The 15,841-nt window shown below is 34.2% G+C and overlaps 1 protein-coding gene across 36 annotated transcripts in view; it reads left to right on the forward strand.

Moving 5' to 3' along the window:
* The window catches only part of Shab (potassium voltage-gated channel shaker cognate b), a 394,632-nt gene that overhangs the window by 52,895 nt on the left and 325,896 nt on the right, over positions 1 to 15,841 (forward strand). For 8 of the 36 annotated variants that reach the window (XM_073983612.1, XM_073983601.1, XM_073983610.1 and 5 more), the window contains exon 3: positions 10,764 to 10,803. The exons of the other annotated variants lie outside the window; for them this stretch is intronic. The gene's annotated coding sequence lies outside the window, so the exon portion shown is untranslated. The remainder of the gene's footprint in view (positions 1 to 10,763; positions 10,804 to 15,841) is intronic. 36 annotated transcript variants of the gene reach the window in all.

The following is a 15,841-nucleotide window of genomic DNA, read 5'->3' on the forward strand; positions in this document are numbered from 1 at the left end:
TGTGGCCGAACACACTGCAAACTGGACCACGCGTACTAACATTAAGGGTTGTTCAAACGCTTACATGTGCACTACCATCTGTTCTTTATTTTGTTAATAAAAAAAACTCGCTAACGGTGAACCTAGGATTTGTAGTCGGACACACACGCTCAGATTTTGTGGCCCGTTTTGGGACGTACGAACTTGCCGATAAAAGTATATATTTGGTTTAAGTTTAAAACTGTTGCGGAGGAGGTACCCGGAGGGATGCATCGGCGTGGTCCATTTTGGAAGTGAATCTTATTATGGGAGTCATTTCAGCTGGCCACCGTATAACTTAGACGTTTTTGACCATGAAAAATATAATATTCGAACAGTCCATGAACTGCACTTAAAAATAACAAATAAGTGTCGAACTTTTGTAGGGAAGGAGAAGGCCAATACGGATAATTTTCGAAGTTAAACTACATTTGCACAAAATATTAGGAGATTCAAAGTTCGGATCAAATCGGTTGCTCCGTTCAACAGATATAGCGCGTACTATTTTAGACAAAAGTTTTTGGGTAGGTGACATGATGGAGTGGACCGATATAGTTCATATATGAACTTAAACTAAGTTTGCTCAAAGTTTTGCGAAGGCCAAATTTCGGACCGAATTGGCTTATACTTTCGTAATGTGGACATTGAATACAAGTGGTTACAACAAAAATCAAATTTGAGAGCAGCTCTTAAACTGCACTTTTCTGAAATTTTGTCTGGGATGTACCCGAAGGAGTGGACCAATATAGTCCGTATTAAAACTTTATATAAAACTCGCAGAAACATTACGATGCGCAAAGTATGGACCAACTCGGTAACTGTTCAAACTTAAACTAAGGTAATATTATTACGATGGCCAAATTTTGGACCAAATCGGCTGATCCGTTCGAGAATAATGTTGCGCTCCAGCCACTACACACAGTTGTTTACAGGAAGTATCGGCTTGCCCCTGAAGAAACTTATATGGTCGTAATAGGGGCAGCAAATACAAGTAGCTGCAACAAAAATTCTTCAGAGCGATTCTAGAGCAGGTCTTAAATTGAACTTTTCCAAAATTTTGTGTGGGAGTTACCCAAAGGAGTGAACCGATAGAGTCCATATTGGAACCTCCTCTATGTCTGGTAGAAATTTCACTATGTGCAAAGCATGCCACAATTCTGTTACTCCCTTCAAGATTTATCGTACGCAAAATTTTTCCGAACAATTTTAAATTTGTGGGGGAGGTACCTGAAGGTTGGTCAACTCTTTCAGGTGAACCTTCGAACCTAACTTTAATTTCGATGAGGCACATTTTGCACGTATGTATATGGTGATTTCTTAGTAAAATAACAAATGTTTGACATTGGTATAGAGGAAAAAATGTATTGGCAAATTTAATAAAATTAAGAAAAAAAAAAAATGGTAATCATTCGAATCCCACTACCAAATAGGATATACAATTTTTGTAATTAATCATAGTTTAATACAAAAAAAAAAAAAAAAATTCAAGAAAATGAAGAGTACATTGATAAAAATTGCTATAAAATTTTAAATTACGAAATTTGCATCCAAGCCCACTCTGCATTTTTTTCTATTTTCTATTAAATAGCTGATAAAATAACAAAAAAATACAAAACAGTTTTTTTTTTCAAATTGGACCAATATTAAGGAAGTTATGGGTATTTCTTTGCATATAGTTTTTACAGAATTCGAATTTTTCAAGGCGATATATGTCTGGAACCGTTAGTCAAAAAATCAGAAAATATACTAAAATGTTTGCTAATGAGCAGCATCGCCACAACAAAAAATAAAGGAAATCGAAAACCTCATCTTGAAAAAGTGTCCGATTTCACTCAGAAATCCCCATATACTCTTGTTAGTATAAATGTTTTATAAAATATCACAAGTTTTTGCCATCATACTTAAGAAAGAAAAGAAAAGCATTTTTGAAAAAATATAATATTTTTTCTCAGAATTTCAGAAGCTGTGTGGGATAGGTTTTTTGGTATTATTTTTTCTGAAATGTCAAAAAGCGTAACCCGCAATTTGTTAAGTATACATTTGAAGAAAAGATTATAAATGAAAAATTACTGTCAATTTACAACTGACTTATTGGCCTACGCAGTTAAGCGGACTTTATACTATCAATGTTGGAATGTTGGTTTAATTTCCAGTCTGAGCTGTGGTATTTCAATGGACTATATTTAAAACACCTGATCTAGATTGTTATATTTATTGTTCAATTGTGGGGGATTCTTCGATACCGAATTGACCGCGAATCACAATAGTTCAGCGTTCCGGCCTGCAGCTGCTGTTTAAATGTATTGGTGAAAAAGATTTGTATCTTTGCTATTGTCTTCTGAAAACTGTCCATGCGAAAACACCACGTTGTTTAGAAAAAAATCCGTTACACATTCCATATGTCATCAATATTGAATAAAACATTTGTTTGATGTATAACAAGTAAAAGAGCATATGTGAGTTAAAACTTTCATCTACGGAGTTTTGTGGGCCTTTTTAGGACATTTGAACTTGTGGATCTTATGGCACCCACTAGTCATTTGAATGGGTTATCGTAAAACTTTGGGTCAGTATGTCAGGAAGCATAGGCTTGCCCCTGAAAAAACTTTTACCGTCGTTTGCGGGGCAGTGAATACAAATTGTTACAACAAAAATCAAAGGGATTCGAGAGCAGGTCTTAAAGTTAACTTTTCCGAAATTTTGTGTGGGAGGTACCCGAAGGAGTTCGTCGAATGAGTCTTTATTTAAACTTGTGGGTCAGTATGCCCCTGAAAAAACTTTTACCGTCGTATGCGGGGCAGCGAATGCAAGTTTTTTCAACAAAAATCAAAGTTATTTGAGAGCAGTAGTGGGATTCTGTAACTCATTTTTGCTGTTATCGATAATTGTCGGTAAAATTAAAATGCTTATAATTTCGATAATTAAGGAAATTTTTCGGTAAGTTAACGATGAATAAAAAGTAGTCGCTAGCCTCTACGAACACAAACAGTGATGCCAACTTTTCATTAAGTTTTTAGTCATAATTTTGCGATTTAGTTTTACCGATTTTTGTCGGTAACAGCAAAAATGAGTTACAGAATCCCACTACAGGTCTTAAAGTGAACTTATCCGAAACTTTGTGTGGGAGGTACCCGAAGGAGTAGACAAATATAGTCCATATTCGAATCTGATTTTTATCTGCTAGATATATTAGGATTTGTAAAGCTTGGTCCGTGTTAGGATTGGACCGCTATGGCTTATCTTCAAACTTCAACTAAGTTTGGACAAACTATTACGAAGGCAAAATTTTGAACAGAATCGGCAGATCCGTTCGAGAGTTATTTTGCGCTCCAACCACTGCACACGGTATTGTAGGTTTTTTTGCACCTTTAAGGCTATTTTCTCAGGATGTATGGACTTGCCCCTGATAAAACTTGTACCGTCGTATGCGGGACAGTGAATACAAATTATTACAACGGAAATCAAAGGGATTCGATAGAAGGTCTTAAACTTAAATTTTCCGAAATTTTGTGTGGGGGGTACCCGAAGGAGATCGTCGATTGAGTCTTTATTGGAACCTTATCTAAGTGTGGTAGAAATGTTACGATGAGCAAAGTATGGACCAAATCGGTTACTCCCTTCAAAAGTTATCGTGACCACAAATTTTCCGAACATTTTCTAACTTTTGTGGGAGAGGTACCCGAAAGAGTGGGCCGTTATGGCCCATCTTCGAACTTAAACTAAGTATAGAACAAATATTACGAATACCAAATTTTGGACCCGATCGGTTGCTTCGTTCGAGGGTTATCGTGCGCACCAGCCAGACAGACGGACGGACATTGCTTAAGCGACCCCAATTTGTCTGAAACACATTTCGTCCAAACATGCTTGGGGTCTGGGCCCATATGAAAGTGTATATACCCTCGTTAGCATAAATGAGGGTTTAAAAAACAATCGAAACACGAAATCGATCGAATATATATGTGACATATTCGCCAAATAATATTGAAATCGTGGTGGTATAGAGTATCACACTCGCCTAACTTTGCCCCTTTACTTACTGGTTATAAATAATGATACCTACCAGTGCACGCACAGTGATGGCACTTACATGGGAAGTTGTGAAAAAATACTTCTAGATAATATAACGAACTGAAATTTTTATCAATGGGGTCTAGTGACTTAAAAACAAAACTATTGCAGTTCTAGGTCCAAGTTTTCGCGTGGTTCCCAATGTAATGAATCATCCTGAAGTGAAGTATTTTACTGTTACCAGTACCAGGAGTTCTTATTGCATAGTAAACCTCCCGCGAAAAATTGTCAGTATTAGTACATGACTTTGTATACTCCTTATATGATTTATATCTCGATTTATTTCGGAAGGAACTCAGAGTTCAGAACACCACCTTATAAAGCAATTTGATATTGCTCCACTTTTGACCATAGCCTCCATATAGGGTCACCATCCATTATATGGTAGTTTATACTTTTTCTCTTTTTTCCCTTAAGACATTAAGTTGAGTCTCGAAAAATTTAGCAGCGATTTGAGTTTTTAAATTTTTAAAATGATGACATGAATTTTTTTGATTTTTGTCGTACATGTCGTGATGACATGAATTTTTTGTTGTTTGTTGTTGTGCTCATCCACTGTGCAGTGGTGGTGTGTGCATACAAATAATAAGCCAAAAATATTTAAGCCAAATAAACAATTGCAAATATAATCGTAATTGTTAAAATAATAGTGATATAGGGTATTTATTAATTAAATGGTCGGCACCGTCCGACTATAGCCCTTTATTACTAGTGTTTCATTAAAAATAGCCAACATATTGGCATAGTTCTTTAACTGTCATTTGCAAAAAAAAAAAACTTAAATAATACATTTGAAATTGGTTCAAACAAATGTCTACGACAATATAGATAATAACATTAACATTTCTAACATATCAAATTTCACTTGAAATTGATTTTTTCAGCAGTCAGCGTAGTGCAGTTGACTTGAAAGACAATAACATGTAAAAATATTTAGAGTAGAATATTGTCATTGTTGTAAATAATGTTAAGGGCTTATAAGAATTGACACCGTTATGAATTTGTATCGTGTACTGAGTGTATGGGTTCCTCAAAAACCTGATGTTGTACATATGCATTAGAGATGGGCGCGTGCCTAAAAAATTAGGCACGAACATGCACGAACACGGACCAAAATTTTTATGCACATTCACGCACAAACACGGCGTTTTTCGAGAGGGCACGAACACGCACACTCACGCACGAAATTACAAAAAAAGAGAAATCGATATAGGTGTACATTTATTTGTTCAAAAAATATTCATGTGGGGTTTTCTGAGTGAAATCGGGCACTTTTCCAATATGAAGTTTTTGATTTCATTTATTTTTTGATGTGGTAATGCTGCTCATCAACAAAACAATTCAGTATATTTTTTCGACCAACGGCTCCAGAAGTATCTCGCCTTGAAAAAGTCGAATTCTATGAAAACTATATGCAAAGAAATACTCATAACTTCTTTAATATTGGTTAAATTTAAAAATCCTTTTTTGTATGTTTTGTTGTACTAAATAAAAGTAGAAAACAACTTGGCACAGTGGAATTGGAATCAATTTTCGCGATTTCATATTTAAAATCAATTTTTAACAATGGCCCCTTCGATTTTTTCGAACATTCAAACTCCAAACTTAAGAAGAAAACATGCTCTTCTCCAGGAGTATAATAAAATCGCCTAAAATACCAGAATTCCTCTCAATCTAGATTTATCAATAGCATATGAATCCAGGCTGAAATGCAGAAAACCTACACAGATGGGGTATTGCCGACGATGTCAGCTATGTGTGCGGAGCCCAAACCTAGTCGATCGACCACATAATTTAATACTGCCCGATGCTTACTTTCCCAGGAAATATTGACGCGATATCCTGGCTAATCACATTGAACCTGTAGATACATAAAATCAAAATTAACTCTGTAGTTTTTTAAAAAAATCCAATTAGTGGAATCTGGCTCGGCCCGCTTACTTAATCAAAGCACTCTTCGTCCCGATAACATATCAGCATAGTAGAAAATTATTGCTCACTCCATGCAAACAGCCGCAAAATCCGTACTTGGATGCCATGGACCTGCATCAGGGAACACATGGTATGACCAGGAGTGTCATTCAGCTACCGAAGAGAAAAATGTGGCTATTTGGATACTCTACAATCAGTAGCATCGAGTAGCACACGATAAAGGTATCGGGAGAAGAGCAGAGAGAGAAACATCCTTTTCGAAGGAAAAAGAAAGAAGTGGAAAAGCGGGAGTGTGAAAAATTCGAGATGTAGTCGTACAGGACCCAGAATGAAGTTCGAAAAAAACTACCAAAGAGTGAAACATCAAACGTATAGCTTTGGTACTGATATGGATAATGTGCACAGTAGGGTTATGACTTTTTGATATTTTTTCTCAAAAATGATTCCCTGTAGTGAGAATGAATGAACTTTGTCCTTTTAATGCATAAAATAACATTCATTCCATTTTATTATAAAAAAAGGTTCCTCACAAATCACTTTGAAACACTTTTTTTTTAAATTCTATGAAATGAAAAAATTAGTTTCTCAACAAATATTTCCTTTTGCACGAATGAATGGCCTTTTGCCTATTAATGACTAAAATAACTTTTACTCCATTTAAATTTTAAAAAAGGTCCCGCACAAACCATTTTTAATTTGTTTGATATATTAAATAATTAATAAATAAATTAATAAATAATTAATTAATAATATTAAAAAACGATGATGAAATTAGTGAGAAAAAAAGGTTATATCATTTTGGTTATTTCGTTTTCAGTAAAATATCTGCTTATAGTGACTTCAAAAAATTTTTAAAAGTTCTGAAAAATAAAAACATTAAAAGCTTTTTGTGCGGAAGCTTTTTTTATCGAATCACTTATAATTAGGATTTTATGCAATCTAATGTAAAAACTCATCAAAATATCATACAGGGATACGAGGTTGTAAAAAAGTCATAACCCTAGTATCCAATACTCGCGAAGACGACGAAGGATGAATGTATACCGCCCAGACAAGATGTGGCAAAGTGTGCAATAAACCGGCTTAAAAAGTAATAAGGCAGCAGGAGCCTATGGCTTGCCAGCTGAGCTGTTCAAAGCCGGAGGCGACACGCTGATAAGTTCAATGCATCAGCTAGTGAGCACCATCTGGTATGAAGAACGGGTATGCGACGATTTGAACCAGAGTACACTGTTTCCCGTCCACAAAAAAGACTGTATGCTCTAACGTGCATACGGGGACATAAGTCTTCTCCCTATTGCCTTCAAGATAGTGTCAGGGATATTATGCGAACGACTAAAACCTATGGTCAATGAAATAATTGGACCATACTAATGCGGCTTAAGACCGTGCACGTCCACCATTGTCCAGATATTTACCCTGCAGTAAATCCAGGAGAAGACCCAAGAGATGCAGATCGATCGTCCTTTGGCATTTTGATCCAAAAACTCTGAAAATTCGTGTAAATGTGGCATTGTAATTTCCTGCTCATCATTAGAAAACTCCATGTTCTCACTTTGTATATTAAGTAACATTGCTTTTACATTAGCTAATAAAAAAATTCGTCTCTTTAGACGGCGGAAATAATAATGTCCCTATAAGACGTGTCATACGTGTCATTGTTGATACAAATCGTTTAAGAAATGATTGTTTAGTTTAAAATCTTTCATGAATTGAGTCAATGGTATCAATTGAGCAGACTTTCAAACGTTTTTTAGACCAAAGGGCAAAGATGTGCATAGTAGGGTACAACACTCTTTGAATATTTTATGAAAACCCAATAGAGGTTCTACCAAACTTTAAGGGCCTGTTTATGTATGTCGATAAGAAAATGAATACGTAAGAAAAACTACCAAATTTGAGTGTGTTTTTCAAATTTGATTTTTTGTTTTGAAGCAAAAGCAAAGGAAATATTTTTCAAAAAATAAAGTTTGGGTGTGTTTCATGCGCACACATTTTCGTTTCGAAATACATAAACTGGGGGTAAGTCAGATATACGATCCAACTCATTCTTTTTTTAGGAAAATACTCTTAATCTCATTCTGGACTTGGTATATGCTCTCAAGCAACGTGTTCTTATATCTTGTTTTAACATTTTCTACAATTTGTTGTTGAGCTCCGAGTGTTTAAAATATCTTACGAGGTTTTGTGGGCAGTCAATCAGTTTTCCCAATTCGGGAATAGGATGTTTTTCAATAACATCATCCATAACAGATAATACAGTCAGATAAACATCTGATTTGCAAAGATAGTATATTGCGTTAACACTCTGGGTAGTTTTTGTGTTTGCTTCTCTCATGAACAAAACAAATTGCAAACAAACGTCATCATTTTTACTCATACTCTGGCCTCTCCATAACAAAACGGCAATAAGTACCAGACTACAAAAACGAAGCAAATAATTTCAGGCATTTTTTGTTGGGTTTTATATTCTTATTCGATTTTCGTGTTTTATATGGTCTCTTGCACGACTTCTAAAGGGAGACCAAAAATTTAGCACGATCGTGTCACATAGTGCAGATCGTGTTTAGTCGTGTCGTGCCAAACCGTGTCGAACAAAAAACACGATCACGCACGGCCAAAAATTTATTCCGGCACGACACGCACAAACACGGCGTTTTTCGAGAAGGCACGAACACGCACTACTCACGGCACGACACGCGCCCACCTCTAATATGCATTATTGAATGTATAATAAGTATACCGTTATTGTCTTGCCATTATTACGTTGTTAGTTTTACATTTATCTTTGTATTTATTCCAAGATAGTAGGGGTTTCTTGAAAACAAAAATAAACAGGTCACTCAACTCCATTTTACACCCCTATCATGGTTAATCTATCTGTTTCACTTGAAATAATTGGATATTTTAATGAAGAAAATTGTATATGAAGCTGTGTAAAACGAACTTACGTTTGTTTACCTCACATACCCTATGCTGTTTTTAATGACGATTAGGAATTCTTACGAATTACTAGTATTCTTGCGAATTACTTGTTAAACAATATTTCGTTCATTTTTTTTTCAATCAAACACACAGTTTCTATTATTACAAGACTTTGCTTATAAATCGAACTAATTTGGATTGGGAATCAGACACTAAAACTGTTCTCTTTAAAGGGACTTTTCCGTGTATTATGTATAACTACTTTTTAAGGCTCTGAAATGTGTGTGAAACCTACGAAAACTTCAATGATAATAGCCCAGTCAAAATAGACATTGAAATATCAACAAGTAAAAAAGTATCAGTCGGCTTTGCCGACAGAAATATATCCCCAGCCTGTGTAAATTGAAACACTTGTTTCCCAAAAAACTTATGTATTTAGGGGGTTTCAACATTTGGGCGTATGAATCGACAAAAATGTTGATTAGGATTAAAGTTTCTAAAGAAGTATGGACTTGCCCCTGAAAAAACTTTTCCATCGTAATTGAGGCAGCAAATGCAAGTTGCTTCAACAACCAAAGTGATTCGATAGCAGGTCTTAAAGTGAACTCCGAAATTTTGTGTGGGAGGTACCAGAAGGAGTGGACCGATGTGGCCCATCTTCGAACTTAATCTAAGTTTGGGCAAAATATTACGAAGGTCAAACTTAGGACCAAATCGGTTGATCCGTCCGAGAGTTATAGTGCTCACCAGCCAGCCAGACAGACGGACAGACATTGCTAAATCTACTCCAAATTGTCTGAAATGGATTTCGTCCGATGAAGCACAGTTTGCCCTCGTTGGCATTAATGCTGAGGGTATAAAAATTCCTACAAAGCTGAATTTTGGTGGAGAGCTAATGTTTGCCATTGCAAGCAATGTCCTATAAATCCCCATTGATGCCATGTGTGCAAAAAGTTAGTAGTGGTCAAAAGTAAAATTTTAATGGTTTTTAGGTTTTCCGTTTTTTTTTTCATGAAAACGGTGGGTCCTATAGAAAAGAGATATAGCTGGTCTAAAAGACACATCATTTTTATACATGTACTAGCTGAACTCGGTGCGCATCGCTGCCCCGCAGTACATTTACTTGTTGCCAAATTCCGTCACACATCCCAAATTTCATTGAAATCGGGCAAATATAACGTGTTTGGTGCATCAAATACTTGAAATCGGACGAAAATATATATGGGGGCTACATCAAAATCTAAATCGATTTCGATATATTTTGGCACATTTATTTATAGGCCAAATTCCGTCACACATTCCAAATTTCATTGAAATCGGACATATATAGCGTGTTTGGTACATCAAATAATCGAAATCGGACGAAAAAAGACCTCTGAAAAATTACCTTTGACTCCGAATAACCGTTTTTGCACACATGGGATCGATGGATACTTTTGGGAAATTACTTCAAATGGCAAACCCTAGCTCTGCGCTAGCTTTGTGGGAATTTTTACTATTTCCCCCTTATACGCATGTCTATTTGGATTCAGCTATTTGTTTTGTTTGTTTGCAATATAAAAAATGAAACTACTTAAATCAAATCAAATATAAAATATCGACCTGCAGAAGTAATTACGACTGATCTTAAGTACATAGTCCGATCTTTTTATAATTATGTTATAATTATGATCCCTAATGCTTATGTCATACTCTTTTGTGATATGTACCTCAGTATTGTTAAGTGTAAACTCCTTGAGTTAAAATACGCCATGCAATAAATAGTGTAAACGTTATAATCCGATGAATTAATGATTATAAATTTATTTCTTTCTCAGGTACGTTTGTTGTAAATATATTTAGAACGATATTTTAAGGGTGAGTACCATGTACATACAAAGAATTTTGATAGAATAGAAGTTACATCAAATTTGCGATTCTTCGTGAGACTACATAAAGTTTACATTGATTCGTTTCTTTTTCCTTGACCAAAAATCTTTAATATTTAAAAAATTGCTGGGTAGCGTTACGTAAATCTATTTTAAAGGTTGTTGTCGTTTGTTGATTTTATATGGAATACTGACACAGTGTATATAAATTCAATAAAGTTCACAATATTTTAGATACAACTTTGATATTTGGTACAGAATATAATATACTAGTGCCTGTATATTTGGAATTGAAAATAAGCCATATCGGACCACGTTCGGTATATTTCCCATACAAAAGTTTCATCCGGTTTTCGGTACTTGCAGTCTTCAATCCAAGTCTTCAACAGAATTTACGCAGATTTAGGTTCTCAATAGTTGAAAAGTCTTGCAAAACAAAATTACTCATATAGATTCACATTTTGGTATATCGCAGAATTTTCGAATTGACTCACGTCCACGTTTTCACTATCGCAAGATTTTCACTATTTTAAAGATCTTAGTCTAATTTTGAAGAATATCGGCTGTAATTTGTTTGGAGAACTTCCGTGCAGAAAGTCACCAAGATAGATTCGCGCTTTAATGCAATTTTCACGTATACGCCGAAACGAGTTATACAGGGTTTAACTGCGGCGGAGGGTGTCAGAAGTACATACATATCGAGATATCACTCTAACTACGTTTGAACAAAATATTACAAGATCCAAAATTTGGACCAAATCGATGGATCGTTTAGAGAGTTATTATGCGCTCATGAATTGTATACGTAAGGAACGAGCGACACCGTTATATGGGGGCTACTGCGGAACTATATGGTCCATATTAAACCCTATACTATTTAATGTTTTAATAACCTATATCTTTTACATACAAAGTTATTAGTCATGGTTGAACAAATACAAGGTAAAGTTAATACTACAACAAATACAACTCAACAACAACCACATTGAAATTTGTTTCTGTTTGTAAACCTTAGTGTCAACGTAAATGTAAACAAAACAAGGAAATGTCTATAAATTATTGGAATTTAAAAAACAAATAATTTTTCACATTTGATTGAATATTTTGGAAAACATGAATGAAAACTCGTTAGATTTTCAATTTGAATGTTTCCATATCATTCCACTAAATGCATAATTTCTCGCAGAAAGTAGAATACTTGCAAAAATGTTTCGGGTCGCTGGTAATTCATTGAAAAAAGAGAAGCTGTTTCAATCATTTACTTTTGAAAACAAAAAAGCACATGTTTATTAGGGCTTTATTCTTTTCAAGTTTAACAAAATACCACACATATTAACAAATATTGTACCGCCTCTATAAGCGGTGTTTTAGTGTGCGGCATGTCGTTCGGACCTGGAGCAGGTTACATGTCAATGATATGAAGCCGTCTTTATGGGAAATAGTTTTTTTTTTCTGATGAATAAATTTGTTTTTCAAAAATATATATCCCTAATATACATCGAACATAGAAATAAATACATAAAATGTCGTATGGAATTTGACACTAACACTACAACCCAGTTCAGTCAGCTGGGTATTGCTGCTACCTTTTCTTGTTCTACCATGGTTATTAGTAATGTTCCTCTAAACTGTGGACGATATATTCATAGAAATAGTATCCCAGCCAGCATTTTTTGAAAATTTTAATCAAATTCGAGTCTTTTTTGATCCAACTGCACGATTAAAAAGCTGGAATATGAGCTCATTTTTCTGATCATAAATGACTCCTTTGTCGGGAGGAAAACGTAACCTCAGGCGACTCTTCTAAACAAGTCACAAATGAGTCTTCCTCTGCATTAGTTTCGAGTCATTTTTGCCATTTTCATGAGTCTTTAGGGATTCATTTATGAGTATTTTTATTAGACGAAATAAATTAAAAAAATTTCTTTTTATTCTTTTTTGTTCCTTTCCTTTGTTTTATTGTCTTTTCTGCTTTGTTATTTCTTTTAATTATCCTTTATGTTGCGCGGTGGTTAGTATACCGCTTCTTTATTTCACTTGGCAAAACCTGAACATGTGTTGTGTTTGTCTATACACTTAATATTATACGTTACATTTATATCAAAGTTTTATAAAAAGTGTATATGAGAATTATTTACAACCAAACAAAAATAAAACAAAACAATCAGTTTTTAGTCACCTATCTGTTCAAAATATGATCAGAAGATACATAATTATAATCACTTTTCAAACACCTGCATGACCCTTTTTTGATTAAGCATTTTTCAATCTTCATGACGATCAAAATGTGACTATAAATAACGAAAAAATAGTCACATTTTAAACGCCTCAATGATTCATTTGAGATTGCTACACATTTGTTGTTGTATTTTAAATTGAACTCTTTTTAATCATTACAGGGAGTCACTTTCGAGTCCCTTTCTGATCATACAAGCGACTTAATCAATTTTTGATCACCAAAGGGACTCTAAAAATACTCCGCAATGTGATTTTTGAAGAAACAATCTTCCAAATGCTAGCTGGGTATTAACAAAATTATTTTTGTGTGTGTGTGTGCGTAATTAGGGACTGGTCCTAAATGTTTTGTCCCAGTTTTCATTTTGTTATTGCATTGTTGCAAACATTCTTTGTATTATTATTATTTTTCTGTTGTCGGGGACATTTTATTTATGTTGAGACCACATCAATTCACAAATACATACATACATACATACGAGTGTCCCTAAAAGACAATTTTTTATTTGTATGCATACCCTTTAAAAATTTTTCCATTTGATCCAAAAACACTAACTACTAAATATCATAGTAATCGGCTGACAATAACAATTGCCAAGTGAGCCATCGTTATTCCATAATAATTAGTATGCGATTAATAGTGGATATTCACGAAATCGTTTTACAGGTCGCATTTACTATCGAATCGATTTGTAATATTACAAAAAATTTTGAAAATTGGCTCGGATTTTCATAAAGTTCTCAGTCTGCTTTTGCTATTTTGAGCTTGGGTATGTTGTAAATCTGAGCAGATTTTAAAATCGATTGAACAGCAAATACGACCTTAAGAACGATTTCGTAATACTTCCTATTTCAAATTAATAGGAAGTAATAGCCCACTAGGTATGTGTTATCATTAACCGATTATGATAATATTTAGGGCTTTGTGGTCAAATGGAAAAAATACCCTGCATATTTCATATAAAAAGTTTCCTTTTTGGGACACCCTAATGAATGTACATATATTGTTCTTCCAATAATAATATAACTGCCATTTCTAACCACAATTATAACATTAGAATGTTGTGGTTAAATGTACCATGACAACAAATAACAATTCGAAATGATTACAAACAGTCACTGATCCCAACATTGTAACAATAATTCAGAAAAAATACAAACGTGTTTTAGTGACTATGGAAGTAAATAACACAAGATGGCGCCACATATTGCGCATAAATTGGAAACAAAAACCTTAAAATATAAAGTTACCTACAGAAAGACTGTGTTTTATTCATATCTAACACCATTTCAGATGGAGTGCAGATTAGTCAGTACCATGCTTCTGAGCCATGGAAAACGTTGATCCAAAATCCGTGTGCTCTATTATTATGATACATAGTTTAACGGTGCAAATGAACCTTATTTTCCCATAAAAAACTGACCAAAATTACTTTCGTGCGTAGTTTTCTATGTGTAGTGGATTTTAATAATGGTCTATTTTTATAACAATTTTGATATGAATACAAATTAATAATATTTTTATTGTGTTTTATTTAGCTTCATTGTGTGTTGTTCCTTATGTATTTATCAAATCTACCAACTCTTTGTTGACACAGTTGCAGTTGGCCAATCGAAATAAAACTTTGCATACTTTGCAGATTTTGATAACAATACATGAATATAACACCAAACCCAATATAGGTATATTTTGTCATATAGCCTTCATATAACGATACCACCCGATTTCGGGTATTTTGATATTTTTATCTACATTTTCGGCCTAAATTGGCTGTGACTTGGGTGTGGGGTTTTCAGTGACAAAAAAAATATTTATTAAAAAATTACAATTAAAAATAGCGTTAAGTTCGACTGGCCGAGTAAAATTGAACTAAAATTGACTAATATCAATTTTTTAAACAACGTTCAATACCCATGGGACATCGAAGTTTAGTAGAAGAATATTTTAAAAAACTGCGGTAACTTCCAACCTTCTATTATAATCTAAGTAAAAAATCGGATATTTCGGTTGAATAAGTCGGATAAAACTTTTAAAAGGTTTTATAAATGTGGACCTGTACAGACCATTCTCAGCGGCAATGTTTTGTAGCCCAAAAAAGACCAAATATATAGATAATGTGGCTAAAACCCTGAAAATACCGAAAATCCGGCGTATAAGGGTTAGGTGTGTCGACTTTCGATTTTTGCAGTTAAAAATCTAAAAGTCGTAGTTGACTTTTGAATGGATTTTTGATTTTGTCCATATATTTTAGTTGGATTTGGTGGTTTATAGTTTTCTAATAGTTACAAAATCATATGTGCACAGATTCAAAAGAAAACTCGTAAATCGACGATTAATTGATTTTCTGTGACTATCAAAAAGTTGAAAGGCGCGTTTTAGGACAACTGAAATAATCGTCAGACCGTAAAATCACATTTTTTAGTTTTAGGCCAAAATCGAAAAATCGATTATTGCCTTTCAATGCCTATCCCTTGGTCGTACATCGTATGGGGCCTATATCAAAACGTAGTAGACCTGTACCGACAAATTTACAAGTGAATGTTTTGTGGTCCCAAAGAACACTAAATGCCAAATTTCAACCATCTCGTTGCTATACATATCGCTCATTTACTCAAAGAGTGACAGATCTCAAAAAATAGAGTTTCCAGAAAAACGCGTTTTAAATTGGCGATTGAAATTTGACTTCTTAACTTCAAATGATTATTACACAAAAGGTAAAGGTACAAAGTTTTAGAGATATCAACATGAAAATTTGACACAAGATAAAATATAAGTCGTAGAAAAAATAGAA

This window comes from Musca autumnalis, unplaced genomic scaffold, assembly GCF_047663935.1.
Source record: "Musca autumnalis isolate F117 unplaced genomic scaffold, ASM4766393v1 scaffold_4, whole genome shotgun sequence".
In the NCBI taxonomy this organism is placed as follows: Eukaryota; Metazoa; Arthropoda; class Insecta; order Diptera; family Muscidae; genus Musca; species Musca autumnalis.